The 21,039-nt window shown below is 53.3% G+C and overlaps 1 protein-coding gene across 1 annotated transcript in view; it reads left to right on the plus strand.

Annotated features, from left to right (window-relative positions):
* Positions 1 to 709: 709 nt before the first annotated feature.
* The window catches only part of LOC144889660 (uncharacterized), a 40,800-nt gene continuing 20,470 nt past the window's right edge, over positions 710 to 21,039 (plus strand). Inside the window, exons 1-2 of the mRNA XM_078770712.1 lie at positions 710 to 901; positions 9,655 to 9,820. The gene's annotated coding sequence lies outside the window, so the exon portion shown is untranslated. The remainder of the gene's footprint in view (positions 902 to 9,654; positions 9,821 to 21,039) is intronic.

A 21,039-nucleotide genomic window follows, 5' to 3' on the forward strand; every position in this document is an offset into this window, starting at 1 on the left:
ATTTACAAAGAAATATTTGGTTTTTAAAAAATCCGTTTTTCATTCTGGGAAAGAAACCAAGATATGCTCTACCTTGGAAGGAGCTTGAGGCTGATGAGTCGTAGAGGGTGAAACGAGCCTCTGGTGGGTTCATCATGGACCCCCCGACAGGAGAGTAATTTGTGGAAGGACAACACGTATGTTCGTTCAATGTGACATGATCCGGTATACAAGGCAATTTGGCACCATGGCCTCAAGAGGAGCTCGCATACCTGCGATGAGGACACCTACGTTGCTCAGAACATGCTCATTGTTTCTTCCTACGACATGGTCTTTACACCAAAGTGAGGATTGTAAACAAATGCGCTTTGGAATTGCCGGAGACTCGGCTGGTAAATTCGACCATGAGATGGAGCAACGGTTTAACCCCGCCGACGAGGCGGAGCTACGTTTTTAACCCCGCCCACGAGGCGGAGCTACGTTTTTAACCCCGCCCACGAGGCGGAGCTACGTTTTTAACCCCGCCCACGAGGCGGAGCGACGTTTTAACCCCGCCCACGAGGTGGAGCGACGTTTGAAATTCGCCCACAAGGCGGAGCGAGTTTTTAACCCCGCCCACGAGGCCGAGCGAGTTTTAACTCCACCCACGAGGCGGAGCTACGTTTTTAACCCCGCCCACGAGGCGGAGCGATATGCCCAAAGAGCAGCCTCCTAAGGAATTGCCTCGTCCGTGGGCGGAGAAAGATGCGAAATGGACCCTGAGCACCTGCGTTGGATCCGAGAGCGCATCGCTTGTCCGTATAGTCGGAATAGATCACTCAACCGGGCCAAGGCAGGGAGACCGTAGCGCCTTGTTCGAGGTGGTGGAGGTGGAGGGTGTCTGCCGAGGAAGGATTCACTCGGACAACGTCTGGAAGGAGGGGTATGTCCTCGGAAGGGGGGTGTGTAGGTGGAGATGATACGGGTCATGTTCGGATCTCCTTCGATGTGGGTATATGGTCATGTTTTACTGGGTCTACGTGCGGAGTGGATGATACTGGGTCAGGTGCTGATGGTTCTTCGGTGGAGCAGGTGATATGGGTGCTTCTTTGATGGAACAGGTGATGCAGGATCAAATTCTTATGGTTCTGCGATGAACCAGGTGATATTGGTGGTTGTTTGGTGGAACAGGTAATATGGGTGCTTCTTCGGTGAAATAGGTGATACGGGGTCAAATTCTGATGGTTCTTTGGTGGAGCAGGTGATTTATGGATGGTTCTTCGGTGGAGCAGGTGATATGGGGTCATTTTGTGAAAATTCTCCATGTCGATCTGGGTGTACCTGTGGAGGATTCTGGGTCATAATCAGGTGGATCTCGTGGTGAAAGCCAGAGAAAGCCTGCATGCCTGGTGTACCGCTTCTCTATTCATATCAACGTGAGGATGTGAGACATGATGACGGAGGTTTTGTTATCATTCTACCTTTACGTCTCACCTAATTAAAGTAACAGATCTAATGTGGATTGTGGTTGTGCAATGATTGAACACGTGGTTTAAATGTGTTCTTTTGCTCCTGCACTCACGTGGTGTGGTTGTGTAAATGTTTCCTCGTAATTGTACACCTGGAGTAAATGTGGTTGTGTAAATGTTGTCTATTAATTGTACACCTCGAGTAAATGTGGTTGTGTACATGTTTATTAATTGTACACCTGGAGTAAATGTGATTGTGTAAACGTTGTCTATTAATTGTACACCTGGAGTAAATGTGGTTGTGTACATGTTTTCTCGTCATTGTATGCGTGGAGTAAATGTGGTTGTGTAAATGTTGTCTAGTAATTGTACACCTGAAGTAAATGTGGTTGTGTAAATGTTGTCTAGTAATTGTACACATGGAGTAAATGTGGTTGTGTAAATGTTGTCTTGTAATTGTACACCTGGAGTAAATGTGGTTGTGTAAATGTTTTCTCGTAATTGTACGCATGGAGTAAATGTGGTTGTGTAAATGTTGTCTAGTAATTGCACACGTGGAGTAAATGTGGTTGTGTAAATGTTGTCTAGAAATTGTACACATGGAGTAAATGTGGTTGTGTAAATTTTGTCGAGTAATTGTACACATAGAGTAAATGTGGTTGTATAAATGTTTAGTAATTGTACGCATGGAGTAAATGTGGTTGTGTAAATGTTGTCTATTAATTGTACACCTGGAGTAAATGTGGTTGTGTAAATGTTTTCTCGTAATTGTATGCGTGGAGTAAATGTGATTGTGTAAACGTTGTCTATTAATTGTACACCTGGAGTAAATGTGGTTGTGTAAATGTTTTCTCGTAATTGTACGCGTGGAGTAAATGTGGTTGTGTAAATTTTGTCTAGTAATTGTACGCGTGGAGTAACTGTGGTTGTGTAAATGTTGTCTCCTAATTGTACACGTGGAGTAAATGTGGTTGTGTAAATGTTGTCTAGTAATTGCACACGTGGAGTAAATGTGATTGTGTAAACGTTGTCTATTAATTGTACACCTGGAGTAAATGTGGTTGTGTAAATGTTGTCTCGTAATTGCACACGTGGAGTAAATGTGGTTGTGTAAATTTTGTCGAGTAATTGTACACAAAGAGTAAATGTGGTTGTATAAATGTTTAGTAATTGTACGCATGGAGTAAATGTGGTTGTGTAAATGTTGTCTCGTAATTGTACACATGGAGTAAATGTGGTTGTGTAAATGTTGTCTCGTAATTGTACACATCGAGTAAATGTGGTTGTGTAAATGTTGTCTAGTGATTGTATGCATGGAGTAAATGTCGTGTAAATGTTTAGTAATTGTACACGTGGAGTAAATGTGGTTGTGCAAATGTTGTCTGCTAATTGTACGCATGGTGTAAATGTGGTTGTGTAAATGTTGTCGAGTAATTGTACGCGTGGTGTAAATGTGGTTGTGTATATGTAGTCTAGTAATTGTACGCGTGGTGTAAATGTGGTTGTGTAGTCATTCCACACACGTGGTGTTTGATGTTGACTCCAAATTCACAAATACCACTTGCAATGAATGTTGACTTGGAAAGTTGGGAAATAAGAGTTTGGCTGCCTCCACATCGCTTTCACCACCTCCACGTCGCTTCCACCACCTCCACGTCGCTTCCACCACCTCCACGTCGCTTCCACCACCTCCACGTCGCTTCCACCACGTCCACGTCGCTTCCACCACCTCCACGTCGCTTCCACCGCCTCCACATCGCTTCCACCACCTCCACGTCGCTTCCACCGCCTCCACGTCGCTTCCACCGCCTCCACGTCGCTTCCACCGCCTCCACGTCGCTTCCACCGCCTCCACGTCGCTTCCACCGCCTCCACGTCACTTCCACCGCCTCCACGTCGCTTCCACAGCCTCCAAGTCGCTTCCAATGCCTCCACGTCACCTCCACCGCCCCCACGTCGCCTCCACCACCTCCACGTCGCTTCCACCACCTCCACGTCGCTTCCACCACCTCCACGTCGCTTCCACCACCTCCACGTCGCTTCCACCACCTCCACCGCCTCCACGTCGCTTCCACCGCCTCCACGTCGCTTCCACCACCTCCACGTCGCTTCCACCACCTCCACGTCGCTTCCACCACCTCCACGTCGCTTCCACCACCTCCACGTCGCTTCCACCACCTCCACGTCGCTTCCACCACCTCCACGTCGCTTCCACCGCCTCCACGTCGCTTCCACCGCCTCCACGTCGCTTCCACCACCTCCACGTCGCTTCCACCACCTCCACGTCGCTTCCACCACCTCCACGTCGCTTCCACCACCTCCACGTCGCTTCCACCACCTCCACGTCGCCTCCACCGCCTCCGCGTCGCCTCCACCGCCCCCGCGTCGCTTCCACCGCCCCCGCGTCGCTTCCACCGCCCCCGCGTCGCTTCCACCGCCCCCGCGTCGCTTCCACCGCCCCCGCGTCGCTTCCACCGCCTCCGCGTCGCTTCCACCGCCCCCGCGTCGCCTCCACCGCCTCCGCGTCGCTTCCACCGCCTCCACGTCGCTTCCACCGCCTCCACGTCGCTTCCACCGCCGCCACGTCGCTTCCACCGCCTCCACGTCGCTTCCACCGCCTCCACGTCGCTTCCACCGCCTCCACGTCGCTTCCACCGCCCCCGCGTCGCCTCCACCGCCTCCGCGTCGCTTCCACCGCCTCCACGTCGCTTCCACCGCCTCCACGTCGCTTCCACCGCCGCCACGTCGCTTCCACCGCCTCCACGTCGCTTCCACCGCCTCCACGTCGCTTCCACCACCTCCACGTCGCTTCCACCACCTCCACGTCGCTTCCACCACATCCACGTCGCTTCCACCACCTCCACGTCGCTTCCACCACCTCCACGTCGCTTCCACCACCTCCACGTCGCTTCCACCACCTCCACGTCGCTTCCACCACCTCCACGTCGCTTCCACCACCTCCACGTCGCTTCCACCACCTCCACGTCGCTTCCACCACCTCCACGTCGCTTCCACCACCTCCACGTCGCTTCCACCACCTCCACGTCGCTTCCACCACCTCCACGTCGCTTCCACCACCTCCACGTCGCTTCCACCACCTCCACGTCGCTTCCACCACCTCCACGTCGCTTCCACCACCTCCACGTCGCTTCCACCACCTCCACCGCCTCCACGTCGCTTCCACCGCCTCCACGTCGCTTCCACCGCCTCCACGTCGCTTCCACCGCCTCCACGTCGCTTCCACCACCTCCACGTCGCTTCCACCACCTCCACGTCGCTTCCACCACCTCCACGTCGCTTCCACCACCTCCACGTCGCTTCCACCATTTCCACGTCGCTTCCACCACCTCCACGTCGCTTCCACCACCTCCACGTCGCCTCCACGTCGCCTCCACCGCCCCCTCCACCGCCCCCACGTCGCCTCCACGTCGCTTCCACCGCCTCCACGTCGCTTCCACCGCCTCCACGTCGCTTCCACCGCCTCCACGTCGCTTCCACCGCCTCCACGTCGCTTCCACCGCCTCCCACGTTTTGCCTCCACCGCCTCCACGTCGCTTCCACCGCCTCCACGTCGCTTCCACCGCCTCCACGTCGCTTCCACCACCTCCCACGTTTTGCCTCCACCCCCCCACGTCGCCTCCACCACCCCCACGTCGCCTCCACCACCTCCACGTCGCTTCCACCACCTCCACGTCGCTTCCACCACCTCCACGTCGCTTCCACCACCTCCACGTCGCTTCCACCACCTCCACGTCGCTTCCACCACCTCCACGTCGCTTCCACCACCTCCACCGCCTCCACGTCGCTTCCACCACCTCCACGTCGCTTCCACCACCTCCACGTCGCTTCCACCACCTCCACGTCGCTTCCACCACCTCCACGTCGCTTCCACCACCTCCACGTCGCTTCCACCACCTCCACGTCGCTTCCACCACCTCCGCGTCGCCTCCACCGCCCCCGCGTCGCTTCCACCGCCCCCGCGTCGCTTCCACCGCCCCCGCGTCGCTTCCACCGCCCCCGCGTCGCTTCCACCGCCTCCCACGTTTTGCCTCCACCGCCTCCACGTCGCTTCCACCGCCTCCACGTCGCTTCCACCGCCTCCACGTCGCTTCCACCACCTCCCACGTTTTGCCTCCACCCCCCCACGTCGCCTCCACCACCCCCACGTCGCCTCCACCACCTCCACGTCGCTTCCACCACCTCCACGTCGCTTCCACCACCTCCACGTCGCTTCCACCACCTCCACGTCGCTTCCACCACCTCCACGTCGCTTCCACCACCTCCACTGCCTCCACGTCGCTTCCACCACCTCCACGTCGCTTCCACCACCTCCACGTCGCTTCCACCACCTCCACGTCGCTTCCACCACCTCCACGTCGCTTCCACCACCTCCACGTCGCTTCCACCACCTCCACGTCGCTTCCACCACCTCCACGTCGCCTCCACCACCTCCGCGTCGCCTCCACCGCCCCCGCGTCGCTTCCACCGCCCCCGCGTCGCTTCCACCGCCCCCGCGTCGCTTCCACCGCCCCCGCGTCGCTTCCACCGCCCCCGCGTCGCTTCCACCGCCCCCGCGTCGCTTCCCCCGCCCCCGCGTCGCCTCCACCGCCTCCGCGTCGCCTCCACCGCCTCCGCGTCGCTTCCACCGCCTCCACGTCGCTTCCACCGCCGCCACGTCGCTTCCACCGCCTCCACGTCGCTTCCACCGCCTCCACGTCGCTTCCACCGCCTCCGCGTCGCTTCCACCGCCCCCGCGTCGCCTCCACCGCCTCCACGTCGCCTCCACCACCTCCACGTCGCTTCCACCACCTCCACGTCGCTTCCACCACCTCCACGTCGCTTCCACCACCTCCACGTCGCTTCCACCACCTCCACGTCGCTTCCACCACCTCCACGTCGCTTCCACCACTTCCACGTCGCTTCCACCACCTCCACGTCGCTTCCACCACCTCCACGTCGCTTCCACCACCTCCACGTCGCTTCCACCGCCTCCACGTCGCTTCCACCGCCTCCACGTCGCTTCCACCACCTCCACGTCGCTTCCACCACCTCCACGTCGCTTCCACCACCTCCACGTCGCTTCCACCACCTCCACGTCGCTTCCACCACCTCCACGTCGCTTCCACCACCTCCACGTCGCTTCCACCACCTCCACGTCGCTTCCACCACCTCCACGTCGCTTCCACCACCTCCACGTCGCTTCCACCACCTCCACGTCGCTTCCACCACCTCCACGTCGCTTCCACCACCTCCACGTCGCCTCCACCACCTCCACGTCGCCTCCACCGCCCCCACGTCGCCTCCACCGCCCCCACGTCGCCTCCACCGCCCCCACGTCGCCTCCACCGCCCCCACGTCGCCTCCACCGCCCCCACGTCGCCTCCACGTCGCCTCCACGTCGCTTCCACCGCCTCCACGTCGCTTCCACCGCCTCCACGTCGCTTCCACCGCCTCCACGTCGCTTCCACCGCCTCCCACGTTTTGCCTCCACCGCCTCCACGTCGCTTCCACGTCGCTTCCACCGCCTCCACGTCGCTTCCACCGCCTCCACGTCGCTTCCACCACCTCCCACGTTTTGCCTCCACCCCCCCACGTCGCCTCCACGTCGCTTCCACCGCCTCCACGTCGCTTCCACCGCCGACGTGCATGGAATCATGATAACCACAGATGGGTTTAACCACTCCATCCTTTCCGAACGTGCACGGAATCGTGATAACCACAGATGGGTTTAACTACTCCATCCTCTCAGAACGTGCATGGAATCATGATAACCACAGATTGGTTTAACCCCTGCATCCTCTCTGAACGTGCATGGAATCATGATAATCACAGATGGGTTTAACCGCTGCATCCTCTGTGAACATGTATGGAATCATGATAACCACAGATGGGTTTAACTACTCCATCCTCTCAGAACGTGCATGGAATCATGATAACCACAGATTGGTTTAACCACTCCATCCTCTCTGAACGTGCATGGAATCATGATAACCACAGATCGGTTTAACCACTCCATGCTATTCGTACATACATGGAATCATGATAACGACAGATGGGTTTAACTACTCCATGCTCTCCGAGCGTGCATGGAATCATGATAAGCACAGATGGGTTTAACCACTCCATGCTCTCTGAACGTGCATGGAATCATGACAACCACAGATTGGTTTAACCATTCCATCCTCTCCGAACTCCTTGGAATCATGAAAACCACTGAAGGATTTAACCGCTCAATCCTCCCCGAACGTGCATGGAATCATGATAACCACAGTTGGGATTAACCGCTGCAACCTATCCGAACGTGCATGGAATCATAATAACCACAGATGGGTTTACCCACTCCATCCTTTCCGAACGTGCATGGAATCGTGATAACCACAGATGGGTTTAACCACTTCATCCTCTCCGAACGTGCATGTAATCATGATTACCACAGATGGGTTTAACCCCTGCACCCTCTCTGAACGTGCACGGTATCATGATAACCACTGATGGGATTAACCACTCCTTCCTCTCCGAACGTGCATGGAATCATGATAACCACAGAATGGTTGATCCACTCCATCCTCTTCGAATGTGCATGGAATCATGATAACCACAAATTGGTTTAACCACTCCATCTTCTCCGAACGTGCATGGAATCATGATAGCCACAGATGGGTTTAACCACTCCATCCTCTCCGAACGTGTATGGAATCATGATAACCACAGATGGGTTTAACCACTCCATCCTCTCCAAACGTGCATGGAATCATGATAACCACAGATGGGTTTAACCACTTCATCCTCTCCGAACTTGCATGGAATCATGATAACCACAGATGGGTTTAACCACTCCAACCTCTCCGAACGTGCATGGAATCATGATAACCATAGATGGGTTTTACCACCTCATCCTCTTCGACCGTGCATGGAATCATGATAACGACAAATGGGTTTAACCACTCCATCCTCTCCAAACGTGCATGGAATCATGATAACCACAGATGGGTTTAACCACTTCATCCTCTCCAAACGTGCAAGGAATCATGATAACCACAGATGGGTTTAACCACTCTAACCTCTCCGAAAGTGCATGGAATCATGATAACCATAGATGGGTTTAACCACTCTAACCTCTCCGAACGTGCATGGAATCATGATAACCATAGATGGGTTTAACCACTCCAACCTCTCCGAACGTGCATGGAATCATGATAACCATAGATGGGTTTAACCACTCTAACCTCTCCAAACGTGCAAGGAATCATGATAACCACAGATGGGTTTAACCACTCTAACCTCTCCGAACGTGCATGGAATCATGATAACCACAGATGGGTTTAACCACTCCATCCTCTCCGAACGTGCATGGAATCATGATAACCATAGATGGGTTTAACCACTCTAACCTCTCCGAACGTGCATGGAATCATGATAACCATAGATGGGTTTAACCACTCCAACCTCTCCGAACGTGCATGGAATCATGATAACCATAGATGGGTTTAACCACTCTAACCTCTCCAAACGTGCAAGGAATCATGATAACCACAGATGGGTTTAACCACTCTAACCTCTCCGAACGTGCATGGAATCATGATAACCACAGATGGGTTTAACCACTCCATCCTCTCCGAACGTGCATGGAATCATGATAACCATAGATGGGTTTAACCACTCCAACCTCTCCGAACGTGCATGGAATCATGATAACCATAGATGGGTTTAACCACTCCATCCTCTCGGAACGTGCATGGAATCATGATAACCATAGATGGGTTTAACCACTCCAACCTCTCCGAACGTGCATGGAATCATGATAACCATAGATGGGTTTAACCACTCCAACCTCTCCGAACGTGCATGGAATCATGATAACCATAGATGGGTTTAACCACTCCAACCTCTCCGAACGTGCATGGAATACCGTTATGTCCTGGGTATTTAATTGACTCTTTTAGGCTGCACGTGCATGATTCGTGCCGCGTTCTCCATTTCTCATTCCATATTCCGTCTATCCACACTCACCAATCTTTAACCCTTTAGTAACCTTGTTTTCCTGGGCTTGGCCGAGTCTGGCAATGTTTGCCTTTTGACTTCTTGATATTTTCCGATGTTTCAATTATTTGAATTCACAGATGTTCTGCAACATGTGTAAAATGAACCAATCAAAACTGACCAAGGTTTATTTATTCCCCCACCCCCCACCCCCCCCCCCCCCCCTCCATTTTATCCCACCACTCAGAACCTCAAGAGTCAAGACTATTCATTATTCGTGGAAGTGGAAATTCGAGCAGTCTCGGATTCATGGTGGAATAGCGCTGCGATCCGGTGTACGACGGAGACTCCATTTGCAGTGCTGATGCTGGAATGACGATGGCATTGATGGTCCTTCGCTTTGGAGTGACATGGTGAGGACATCGTGGTGCAAAGTGTCCATGGAGGTCCATCTGTTTCTGTTTTTGTTGTAATCTTGGTGTCTGAGCCACAGGTCAACTTCACGATCCAACCCATAGCTTGCTGTGTAAATGTGCATACATACATACATACATACATACATACATACATACATACATACATACATACATACATACATATAAAGCGTGGCGTTACGCGCGCTGCTTGCGAGCAAGGAGGAAGCGGACAAGCGGTAACTTATAAGCGTCTTTATTTCAGGAGCTCACTGTAACACTGGCGCGCTCCGGGCTGCGCGCCCGGTGTATATCATGAGGCCACGCCTACCCCTCGGGCGTGGCCACCGCCCACTTGGTGCGCGGAATGATGTCACCACGCCAGTGGGCTTTTGTGTCCGCCACACGCGCCCCCCCAGAATTCCCGCGCACCTGGAGGGCCAGTTTGCGGGGCAGATGAATGACCCGGCCGAAGCGCCCCCTGGCGATCGGCGGCGTCCGGGGTGCAGGGATGCCAGGTGGGATGCCCTTGGCTGCCCCTGGGATGGGTGCAGGACCGGGGGGTGGCGGGGCTGGGCGGTGCCGGGGGTCCGCCCACAGGGGGGCGGCCCCGACGTGGGGGTCGGGCCACTGGCGGTGGATGGTCCACGTCGAGGTGGGCCGGCTTGAGGCGGTCTACTGGAACGCGGTCAGGAGTACCGCCGATGTCCAGGGTGAAGTGCTTCGCCCCGGTCTCCAGCACGCGGAAAGGCCCATCGTACGGGGGCCGCAGTGGTGTCCGGTGGGCATCGTGGCGGACGAAGACGTACTCCGCCGTGCGAAGCTCCGGGGCGACGTGCGTCGGTGGGTGCCCGTGGCATGCCGTTGGCACCGGGGCGAACCTCTGGGCGGTCTCTTGCAGAGCAGAGCGCTGCTGTGCCGCGGACCATGGTGCCGTGGAGTCGGGGAGGAACTCGCCCGGCACCCGCAGCGGTTCCCCGAAGACCAACTCCGCCGCGGATGCGCGCAGGTCCTCCTTGGGCGCCGTCCGGAGGCCCAGCAGGACCCAGGGGAGCCTGTCGACCCGGCCGCCGTCGCGGAGGGTGGCCCGGAGCGCGGCCCTCAATGAGCGGTGAAATCGCTCACACAGGCCGTTAGCATGGGGGTGGTAGGCCGTGGTTCGGTGCAGCCGGACCCCGAGCCCCTGCGCGACCACCCCCCAGAGCTCCGAGGTGAACTGGGGGCCGCAGTCGGACGAGATGTCTGAGGGGGCGCCGAACCGGGCGACCCAGGTGGCGATGAAAGCCTGCGCGACATCGGCCGCCATTGTCGACGCCAAGGGCACGGCCTCCGGCCACCGGGTGGTGCGGTCCACCATGGTGAGGACGTAGGTGAAACCCCGCGAGGGGGGCAGAGGTCCCACCAGGTCCACGTGGACGTGGTCAAACCGGCGTTCCGGCACCGTGAACGGGGCCAACGGGGCCTGGGTGTGCCGGTGCACCTTGGCGCGCTGGCACGCGAGGCACGTCCTGGCCCAGCCGCGGACGGCCTTCCGGAGGCCATGCCAGACGAACTTGTTGGCGATCAGCCTTTGGGAGGCCCTCGCGCCCGGGTGGGACAGGCCGTGGATGGCGTCAAACACCTGGCGCTGCCAGCCCACGGGCACGATGGGGCAAGGACGCCCGAGGGAGACGTCGCACAAGAGGGCCGCGCCCGCGCCGTCGAACGCCACCTCGGTGACGCGGAGGCCCGTGACGGCGGTCCACAAGGCCTGGACGTCGGGGTCAGCGGCCTGGTCCGCTGCCATCCGGGCATAGTCGATGCCGAGGTGGACTGCGTGGGCGACAGCCCGGGAAAGGCAATCCGCCACCGGGTTGTCCTTCCCCGCGACGTGCTGGATGTCCGTCGTGTACTCGGACACGGCCAAGAGGTGACGCTGCTGCCGGGCCGACCACGGCTCGGTGACCTTGCCCATCGCGAAGATCAGCGGCTTGTGGTCGACGAAGGCAGTGAACGCACGGCCCTCGAGCAGATGGCGGAAGTGCCTGACCGCCAAGTGAAGCCCGAGCAACTCGCGGTCGAAGGTACTGTAACGGCGTTCGGGCGGGCGAAGCTGCCGGCTAAAGAACGCCAGCGGTTGCCAAGCTCCACGCACCCATTGCTCGTGCACCGCGCCCACCGCGTAGTCCGAGGCATCGGTGGTGAGGGCGATCGGTGCATCGGGCGCCGGGTGCGCGAGCATGGTGGCGTTAGCCAAGGCGAGCTTCGCGCCCGTGAACGCCGTGTCCATCTGCTCGGTCCAGGTAACGTCGCCTTTGCCCGGCTTACCTCGGAGAGCTTCGTGCAGGGGGCGCAGGAGCTGGGCGATACGGGGCAGGAACCGATGGTAAAAGTTCACCATGCCCAGGAACTCCTGCAGCCCTCTGATCATGCGGGGGCACGGAAACCCCTTCACCCCCTCCACCTTGGCCGGCAGGGGGACGGCTCCGTGCCTGGTGACACGGTGCCCCAGAAAATCGATTATGGTGGCGCCGAACTGGCACTTTGCGGGGTTCACAATCAGGCCATGCTGGCCCAGGCGTTCGAAGAGCGTGCGGAGGTGGCGTAGGTGCTCTTCGCGGGATGCGCTGGTGACGAGGATATCGTCCAGGTAGACGTAGACAAAATCCAAGTCACGCAGGACGCTGTCCATCAGTCGCTGGAACGCCTGAGCCGCATTCTTCAGACCGAAGGGCATGCGCAGGAACTCGAAGAGTCCGAATGGCGTGATGACCGCCGTCTTCGGGACGTCCTCCGGCCTGACGGGGACCTGATGGTAGCCGCGTATGAGGTCCACCTTCGAGAAGAAGGACATGCCTGCCAAACGGGTGGAAAAGTCCTGAATGTGGGGGACGGGGTAGCGGTCGGGAGTCGTGGCGTCATTGAGATGGCGATAGTCCCCGCACGGTCGCCATCCCCCGCTGGGCTTCGGCACGATGTGCAGCGGTGATGCCCAAGCGCTCTCTGAGCGCCGAACGATGCCGAGTCGCTCCAGGGTAGCGAACCCCGCTTTTGCCACCGCCAGCTTCGTCGGCTCGAGGCGGCATGCCCGGGCGTAGACCGGTGGCCCGACGGTGGGGATGTGATGGGCCACCCCGTGCTTGACGGCCCCCACCGAGAAGGTGGGCCGCGTGAGGGCCGGGAAGCCGGCGAGGAGGCGGGTGAATGCGTCCGCTGCCGGAAGCGTACAGACCAACGTGGCCGGAACCGAACCGTTCGGCAAGCCGCTCGTTGAGCTGGGCAACGCACAAGCGAGCGAGCTGAACGTCTCGGCCTGGACAAGACGTCTGCGCTTGACGTCGACCAGGAGCCCATTAGCGCACAGGAAGTCCGCGCCAAGCAGTGCCATGGGCACGTCGGCGGTGACGAACGTCCATCGGAAAACCTGCCCTCCGAACTGCAGAGAGAGGCAGCGTTTTCCGTACGTACGGATGGGTGTCCCGTTCGCGGCAAGCAGCATGGGGCCCCCACCCGCGGCGTGCTTGTCTGACGTGCTGGCGGGAACGACACTCACCTGCGCTCCCATGTCGCACAGGTAACGGCGCCCGTAGAAGGTGTCCGTTATGAACAGCAGGCTGCTCGAACGGCCGGTGCTCATCGCCACTATTGGGGGCTGCCCAGGCGTTTCCCGACCTGTTGAAGGAGCATGGCGGATGACACTGGCGAGCTTCGTGGCCGAACTTGGCGTGGAACCAGCACCAGGTGGTGGAGCTGGAGGAGCGCGGCTGGCTCCGCCAGGCCGGTGGAGTTGGCGGGTTTCCCCGCGGTGGCGGTTTTCGCCGCGGCGGTGGGTGGGGCGTGGCGGCGGTCACGAGGTGCGTATCAGCATGCTGCGTATGCTGTATAAGCTGATGCTGTGGATCAGCAGCATCAGCAGCAGCATCAGCAGCATCAGCCACGAGGGCCGTGACGGCCACGCCGACTCTCGCCCGCGTGTCCGAAGCGGCGAAGTACTTGTCCGCCTCGGCTGCCAATGCTCGGGGTTCCGTTAGCCCGGTCCCGGCCAACGCGAGGCGAACCTGCGCTGGAAGTTGGCGACGGAAAAGCGCCCGGAATAGAGAACCGGGGGCTTCGTCGCCCAACAGTGACAGCATATGGTGCATTCGGACCGACGGGCGCGTGTCACCGAGCTCGGGGAGATCCAGGAGGCGGTCGGCCCGTGCGTCGTCCGTGAGGCCGAACGTGGCTAGGAGTAGCCGCTTGAGTGCCTCGTACTTGTGGCCGTCCGGTGGGTGGCGAAGGACGGACACAACTCGAGCGGCCGTGCCGGGCCCGAGGGAGGCGACGACGTGGCAATAGCGCGTGTCATCGCCGGTGATGCGCCGAAGCTGAAATTGGGCTTCGGCCTGGACGAACCAGACTTCGGCCTGAGCCTCCCAAAATTCGGGAAGTTTGATGAAGTTGGCCATGGCAATGGCGTCGCGTGTGGAAGGATCGCTCCGGCAGATCCAACGTCAAGGGGGTCACCAGTAAAGCGCGGCGTTACGCGCGCTGCTTGCGAGCAAGGAGGAAGCGGACAAGCGGTAACTTATAAGCGTCTTTATTTCAGGAGCTCACTGTAACACTGGCGCGCTCCGGGCTGCGCGCCCGGTGTATATCATGAGGCCACGCCTACCCCTCGGGCGTGGCCACCGCCCACTTGGTGCGCGGAATGATGTCACCACGCCAGTGGGCTTTTGTGTCTGCCACACATACATACATACATACATACATACATTCACACACACGCATGCATACATACATACATACATACATTCACACACACACATGCATGCATACATACTTACATACATACATACACACTTACATACATACATAGACACACATACATACATACATTCACACACACACATGCATACACACATACATACATACATACATGCATACATGCATACATACATACACACATACATACACACGCATACATACACACACACAAACACACACACACACACACACACACACACACACATACATACTTACATACATACATACACACTTACATACATACATAGACACACATGCATACATACACACATACATGCATACATACATACACACTTACATACTGTCGCGTGGACCCTTCGGTTAAGACCAGGGACTGCGGATGGACCAGAACGGATTTACTTGAGGCGACGACCAAACACGGATTCGGCTACAAAACGCGGGAGGAAGAAGGGAAGTGGAAGCTGCGGTAAAAGCACGTACCTGTGGAAGGCGAACGAACTCAAACAAAACCAGATTTGTGGGGAATGAAAAATATTACAAGGGTTTATTGTAATAAAAGGTAGGGACAGGAAAACGCCATACTAAATAAAAGTCCTAAGTTGGGATCCCACACACCTCACTTCAGAAACGAGACACAGGAATGAGTTACGAAAAGAATTGTCTCCTCGTGTAATGCAAAATGTTCTGTGGGTGCGGCCTTATCTCGTCTGTGGTCTTGTCCGTCGTCGTCCCACGCGGCTCCCTCCGCCTCCGAGCACCAATCCAAAAGCACCACGTGTCCAACGCACCAAAATCACCACGCGTCCAACGCAGGCTAGCGGGCTCCACACAAAGTCGGTCTCCAACACGAGGCACAAAGGGACAGGCACGGTGAGGTTGCATGAGGAGAGAACAGCGTCGCGGAGAGGAACAGAGCCAACAGGAATCCAAGCCAAGCGCAGCGCGAAGCACGATCCAAGCCAGGAGGGAAGAGAAGGATCCAAGTCAAGCACGAACCGGGCGAAGAGAGCTAGCTTCAATGTCGTCTGTGAGAACAAGCTCTCGAATCGGTGCAGCGCCCCCTTATATCACTTCGCCTGGTGACGTCAGACCGAAGCTTCTCGTCGTTCCCCGAACTTGCCAGCATCTTTCCTTCAATGAATCCCCTCCTCCTCAGTTGCGTCCTCGTGCCTCCGGCACTGATTGGCTGAGGTTTGCGCCTTCCGCGCCAACCAATCACTCGTTCCCTGTAGCGTGGTGATAGCTCGTGTCACTCTATGGTGCTAGGCCTGCCGGAGGTGTAGCTGGCTGCGGCCCATGCGGCGGTGCCCCGAACTGGCCTCTTGCCTGTTTTCTTCCGAAGTCCTTGTCAGAGAAGGGAATTTAATTTATGTGTGCACTGCAGGGCCTGTCTAAGTGTTTATATGGGTATGCATTGCCATAAGGGACAAAGGTTTGATTACCAGGTGTGACACACAGGGGCTGTTATCTTTAATCCCAATCACTACCTAGCACACGAACATCCTGGTATGTTCACAAGCAGACATCTTAACCCGACAAACCGGACTACACACACAGAACTTATTACAGGTAGATTCCCTATCGCGACAGACGAAGCATGTTGCCTATTCAGATCTACCTGACTCTAGATATTGCTTTACCCTACCGACATAACAATACATACATACACATGCATACATACATACTTATACACACATACATACATACATACATACATACATACATAATACATACATACATACATACATACACACCCACATGCATACATACATGCATACATACATATACACACACACACACACACAGACATACGTACAGTGCATTCAGAAAGTATTCCGACCCCTTCACTTTTTTCACATTTTCTTATGTTGCAGCCTTTTGCTGAAATCGTTTAAATTCATTTTTTCCCTCATCAATCTACACTCAATACCCCATAATTACAAAGAGAAAACAGGATTTTAGAAAGTTTGGCAAATTTATTAAAAATAAAATACTGAAATATCACATTGACATAAGTATTCAGACCCTTTGCTGTGACACTTGAAATTTAGCGCAGGTGCCTCCCATTTCTCTTGATCATCTTTGAGATGTTTCTACACCTTGATTGGAGTCCACCTGTGGTAAATTCAATTGATTGGACATGATTTGGAAAGGCACACACCTGTCTATATAAGGTCTCACAGCTGACAATGCGTATCAGAGCAAAAACCAAGCCATGAGGTCGAAGGAACTGCCTACAGAGCTCAGAGACAGGATTGTGTCGAGGCACAGATCTGGGGAAGCCTACAAAAAAAAATTCTGCTGCACTGAAGGTTCCCAAGAGCACAGTGGCCTCCATAATTCTTAAATGGAAGAAGTTTGGAACAACCATGACTCTTCCTAGAGCTGGCCGCCCGGCCAAACTGAGCAATCTGGTGAGAAGGACCTTGGTAAGAGAGGTGACCAAGAACCAGATGGTCACTGGCTGAGCTCCAGAGATCCTGTGTGGAGATGGGAGAAACTTCCAGAAGGATAACCATCACTGCAACACTCCACCGATCTGGGCTTCATGGCAGAGTGGCCAGACGGAAGCCTCTCTTCAGTGAAAGACGCATGAAAGCCCACTTGGAGTTTGCAAAAAAGCACCTAAAGGGCTCTCGGACTGTGAGAAACAAGATTCTGTGGTCTGAAGAAACCAAGATTGAACTGTTTGGCTTCCGTCTGGCCACTCTGCCATACCGCCCAGATCGGTTAGCTGTACGCACATTCGCCTCTGAGCAGTCTAGCTTGGGTTTAAACTGGGAGTTCAATCTGCCGGTATAATTTGGTGGATGTTAAACTGGGAGTTCAATCTGCCGGTATAATTTGGTGGATGTTAAACTGGGAGTTCAATCTGCCAGTATAATTTGGTGGATGTTAAACTGGGAGTTCAATATGCCGGTATAATTTGGTGGATGTTAAACTGGGAGTTCAATCTGCCGGTATAATTTGGTGGTTGTTAAACTGGGAGTTCAATCTGCCGGTATAATTTGGTGGATGTTAAACTGGGAGTTCAATATGCCAGTATAATTTGGTGGATGTTAAACTGGGAGTTCAATCTGCCGGTATAATTTGGTGGATGTTAAACTGGGAGTTCAATCTCCTGGTATAATTTGGTGGATGTTAAACTGGGAGTTCAATCTGCCGGTATAATTTGGTGGATGTTAAACTGGGAGTTCAATCTGCCGGTATAATTTGGTGGATGTTAAACTGGAAGTTCAATCTCCTGGTATAATTTGGTGGATGTTAAACTGGGAGTTCAATCTCCTGGTATAATTTGGTGGATGTTAAACTGGGAGTTCAATCTGCCGGTATAATTTGGTGGATGTTAAACTGGGAGTTCAATCTGCCGGTATAATTTGGTGGATGTTAAACTGTGAGTTCAACATGCCGGTATAATTTGGTGGTTGTTAAACTGGGAGTTCAATATGCCGGTATAATTTGGTGGATGTTAAACTGGGAGTTCAACCTGCCGGTATAATTTGGTGGTTGTTAAACTGGGAGTTCAATCTGCCGGTATAATTTGGTGGTTGTTAAACTGGGAGTTCAATATGCCGGTATAATTTGGTGGATGTTAAACTGGGAGTTCAATCTGCCGGTATAATTTGGTGGTTGTTAAACTGGGAGTTCAATCTGCCGGTATAATTTGGTGGTTGTTAAACTGGGAGTTCAATATGCCAGTATAATTTGGTGGATGTTAAACTGGGAGTTCAACCTGCCGGTATAATTTGGTGGTTGTTAAACTGGGAGGTTAATCTGCCGGTATAATTTGGTGGATGTTAAACTGGGAGTTCAATATGCCGGTATAATTTGGTGGATGTTAAACTGGGAGTTCAATATGCCGGTATAACTTGGTGGATGTTAAACTGGAAGTTCAATCTCCTGGTATAATTTGGTGGATATTAAACTGGGACTTCAATCTCCTGGTATAATTTGGTGGTTGTTAAACTGGGAGTTCAATCTGCCGGTATAATTTGGTGGATGTTAAACTGGGAGTTCAATATGCCGGTATAATTTGGTGGATGTTAAACTGGGAGTTCAATATGCCGGTATAATTTGGTGGATGTTAAACTGGGAGTTCAATATGCCGGTATAATTTGGTGGATGTTAAACTGGAAGTTCAATCTCCTGGTATAATTTGGTGGATATTAAACTGGGAGTTCAATCTCCTGGTATAATTTGGTGGTTGTTAAACTGGGAGTTCAATCTGCCGGTATAATTTGGTGGATGTTAAACTGGGAGTTCAATATGCCGGTATAATTTGGTGGATGTTAAACTGGGAGTTCAATCTGCCGGTATAATTTGGTGGATGTTAAACTGGGAGTTCAATCTGCCGGTATAATTTGGTGGTTGTTAAACTGGGAGTTCAATATGCCGGTATAATTTGGTGGATGTTAAACTGGGAGTTCAATATGCCAGTATAATTTGGTGGATGTTAAACTGGGAGTTCAATCTGCCGGTATAATTTGGTGGATGTTAAACTGGGAGTTCAATCTGCCGGTATAATTTGGTGGTTGTTAAACTGGGAGTTCAATATGCCGGTATAATTTGGTGGATGTTAAACTGGAAGTTCAATCTCCTGGTATAATTTGGTGGATATTAAACTGGGAGTTCAATCTCCTGGTATAATTTGGTGGTTGTTAAACTGGGAGTTCAATATGCCGGTATAATTTGGTGGATGTTAAACTGGAAGTTCAATCTCCTGGTATAATTTGGTGGATATTAAACTGGGAGTTCAATCTCCTGGTATAATTTGGTGGTTGTTAAACTGGGAGTTCAATCTGCCGGTATAATTTGGTGGATGTTAAACTGGGAGTTCAATATGCCGGTATAATTTGGTGGATGTTAAACTGGGAGTTCAATATGCCGGTATAATTTGGTGGATGTTAAACTGGAAGTTCAATCTCCTGGTATAATTTGGTGGATATTAAACTGGGAGTTCAATCTCCTGGTATAATTTGGTGGTTGTTAAACTGGGAGTTCAATCTGCCGGTATAATTTGGTGGATGTTAAACTGGGAGTTCAATATGCCGGTATAATTTGGTGGATGTTAAACTGGGAGTTCAATATGCCGGTATAATTTGGTGGATGTTAAACTGGGAGTTCAATATGCCGGTATAATTTGGTGGATGTTAAACTGGAAGTTCAATCTCCTGGTATAATTTGGTGGATATTAAACTGGGAGTTCAATCTCCTGGTATAATTTGGTGGTTGTTAAACTGGGAGTTCAATCTGCCGGTATAATTTGGTGGATGTTAAACTGGGAGTTCAATATGCCGGTATAATTTGGTGGATGTTAAACTGGGAGTTCAATCTGCCGGTATAATTTGGTGGATGTTAAACTGGGAGTTCAATCTGCCGGTATAATTTGGTGGTTGTTAAACTGGGAGTTCAATCTGCCGGTATAATTTGGTGGATGTTAAACTGGGAGTTCAATATGCCGGTATAATTTGGTGGATGTTAAACTGGGAGTTCAATCTGTCTATAATTTGCTGGATGTTAAACTGGGAGTTCAATCTGCCGGTATAATTTGGTGGTTGTTAAACTGGGAGTTCAATATGCCGGTATAATTTGGTGGATGTTAAACTGGGAGTTCAATCTGCCGGTATAATTTGGTGGTTGTTAAACTGGGTGTTCAATCTGCCGGTATAATTTGGTGGATGTTAAACTGGGAGTTCAATATGCCGGTATAATTTGGTGGATGTTAAACTGGGAGTTCAATCTGCCGGTATAATTTGGTGGATGTTAAACTGGGAGTTCAATCTCCTGGTATAATTTGGTGGATGTTAAACTGGGAGTTCAATCTGCCGGTATAATTTGGTGGATGTTAAACTGGGAGTTCAATCTGCCGGTATAATTTGGTGGATGTTAAACTGGAAGTTCAATCTGCTGGTATAATTTGGTGGATGTTAAACTGGGAGTTCAATCTGCCGGTATAATTTGGTGGATGTTAAACTGGGAGTTCAATCTGCCGGTATAATTTGGTGGATGTTAAACTGTGAGTTCAATATGCCGGTATAATTTGGTGGTTGTTAAACTGGGAGTTCAATATGCCGGTATAATTTGTTGGATGTTAAACTGGGAGTTCAACCTGCCGGTATAATTTGGTGGTTGTTAAATTGGGAGTTCAATCTGCCGGTATAATTTGGTGATTGTTAAACTGGGAGTTCAATATGCCGGTATAATTTGGTGGATGTTAAACTGGGAGTTCAATCTCCCGGTATAATTTGGTGGTTGTTAAACAGGGAGTTCAATCTGCCGGTATAATTTGGTGGTTGTTAAACTGGGAGTTCAATATGCCGGTATAATTTGGTGGATGTTAAACTGGGAGTTCAACCTGCCGGTATAATTTGGTGGTTGTTAAACTGGGAGGTTAATCTGCCGGTATAATTTGGTGGATGTTAAACTGGGAGTTCAATCTGCCAGTATAATTTGGTGGATGTTAAACTGGGAGT

This window comes from Myxine glutinosa, chromosome 1, assembly GCF_964187855.1.
Source record: "Myxine glutinosa chromosome 1, kmMyxGlut1.1, whole genome shotgun sequence".
NCBI lineage: Eukaryota > Metazoa > Chordata > Myxini > Myxiniformes > Myxinidae > Myxine > Myxine glutinosa.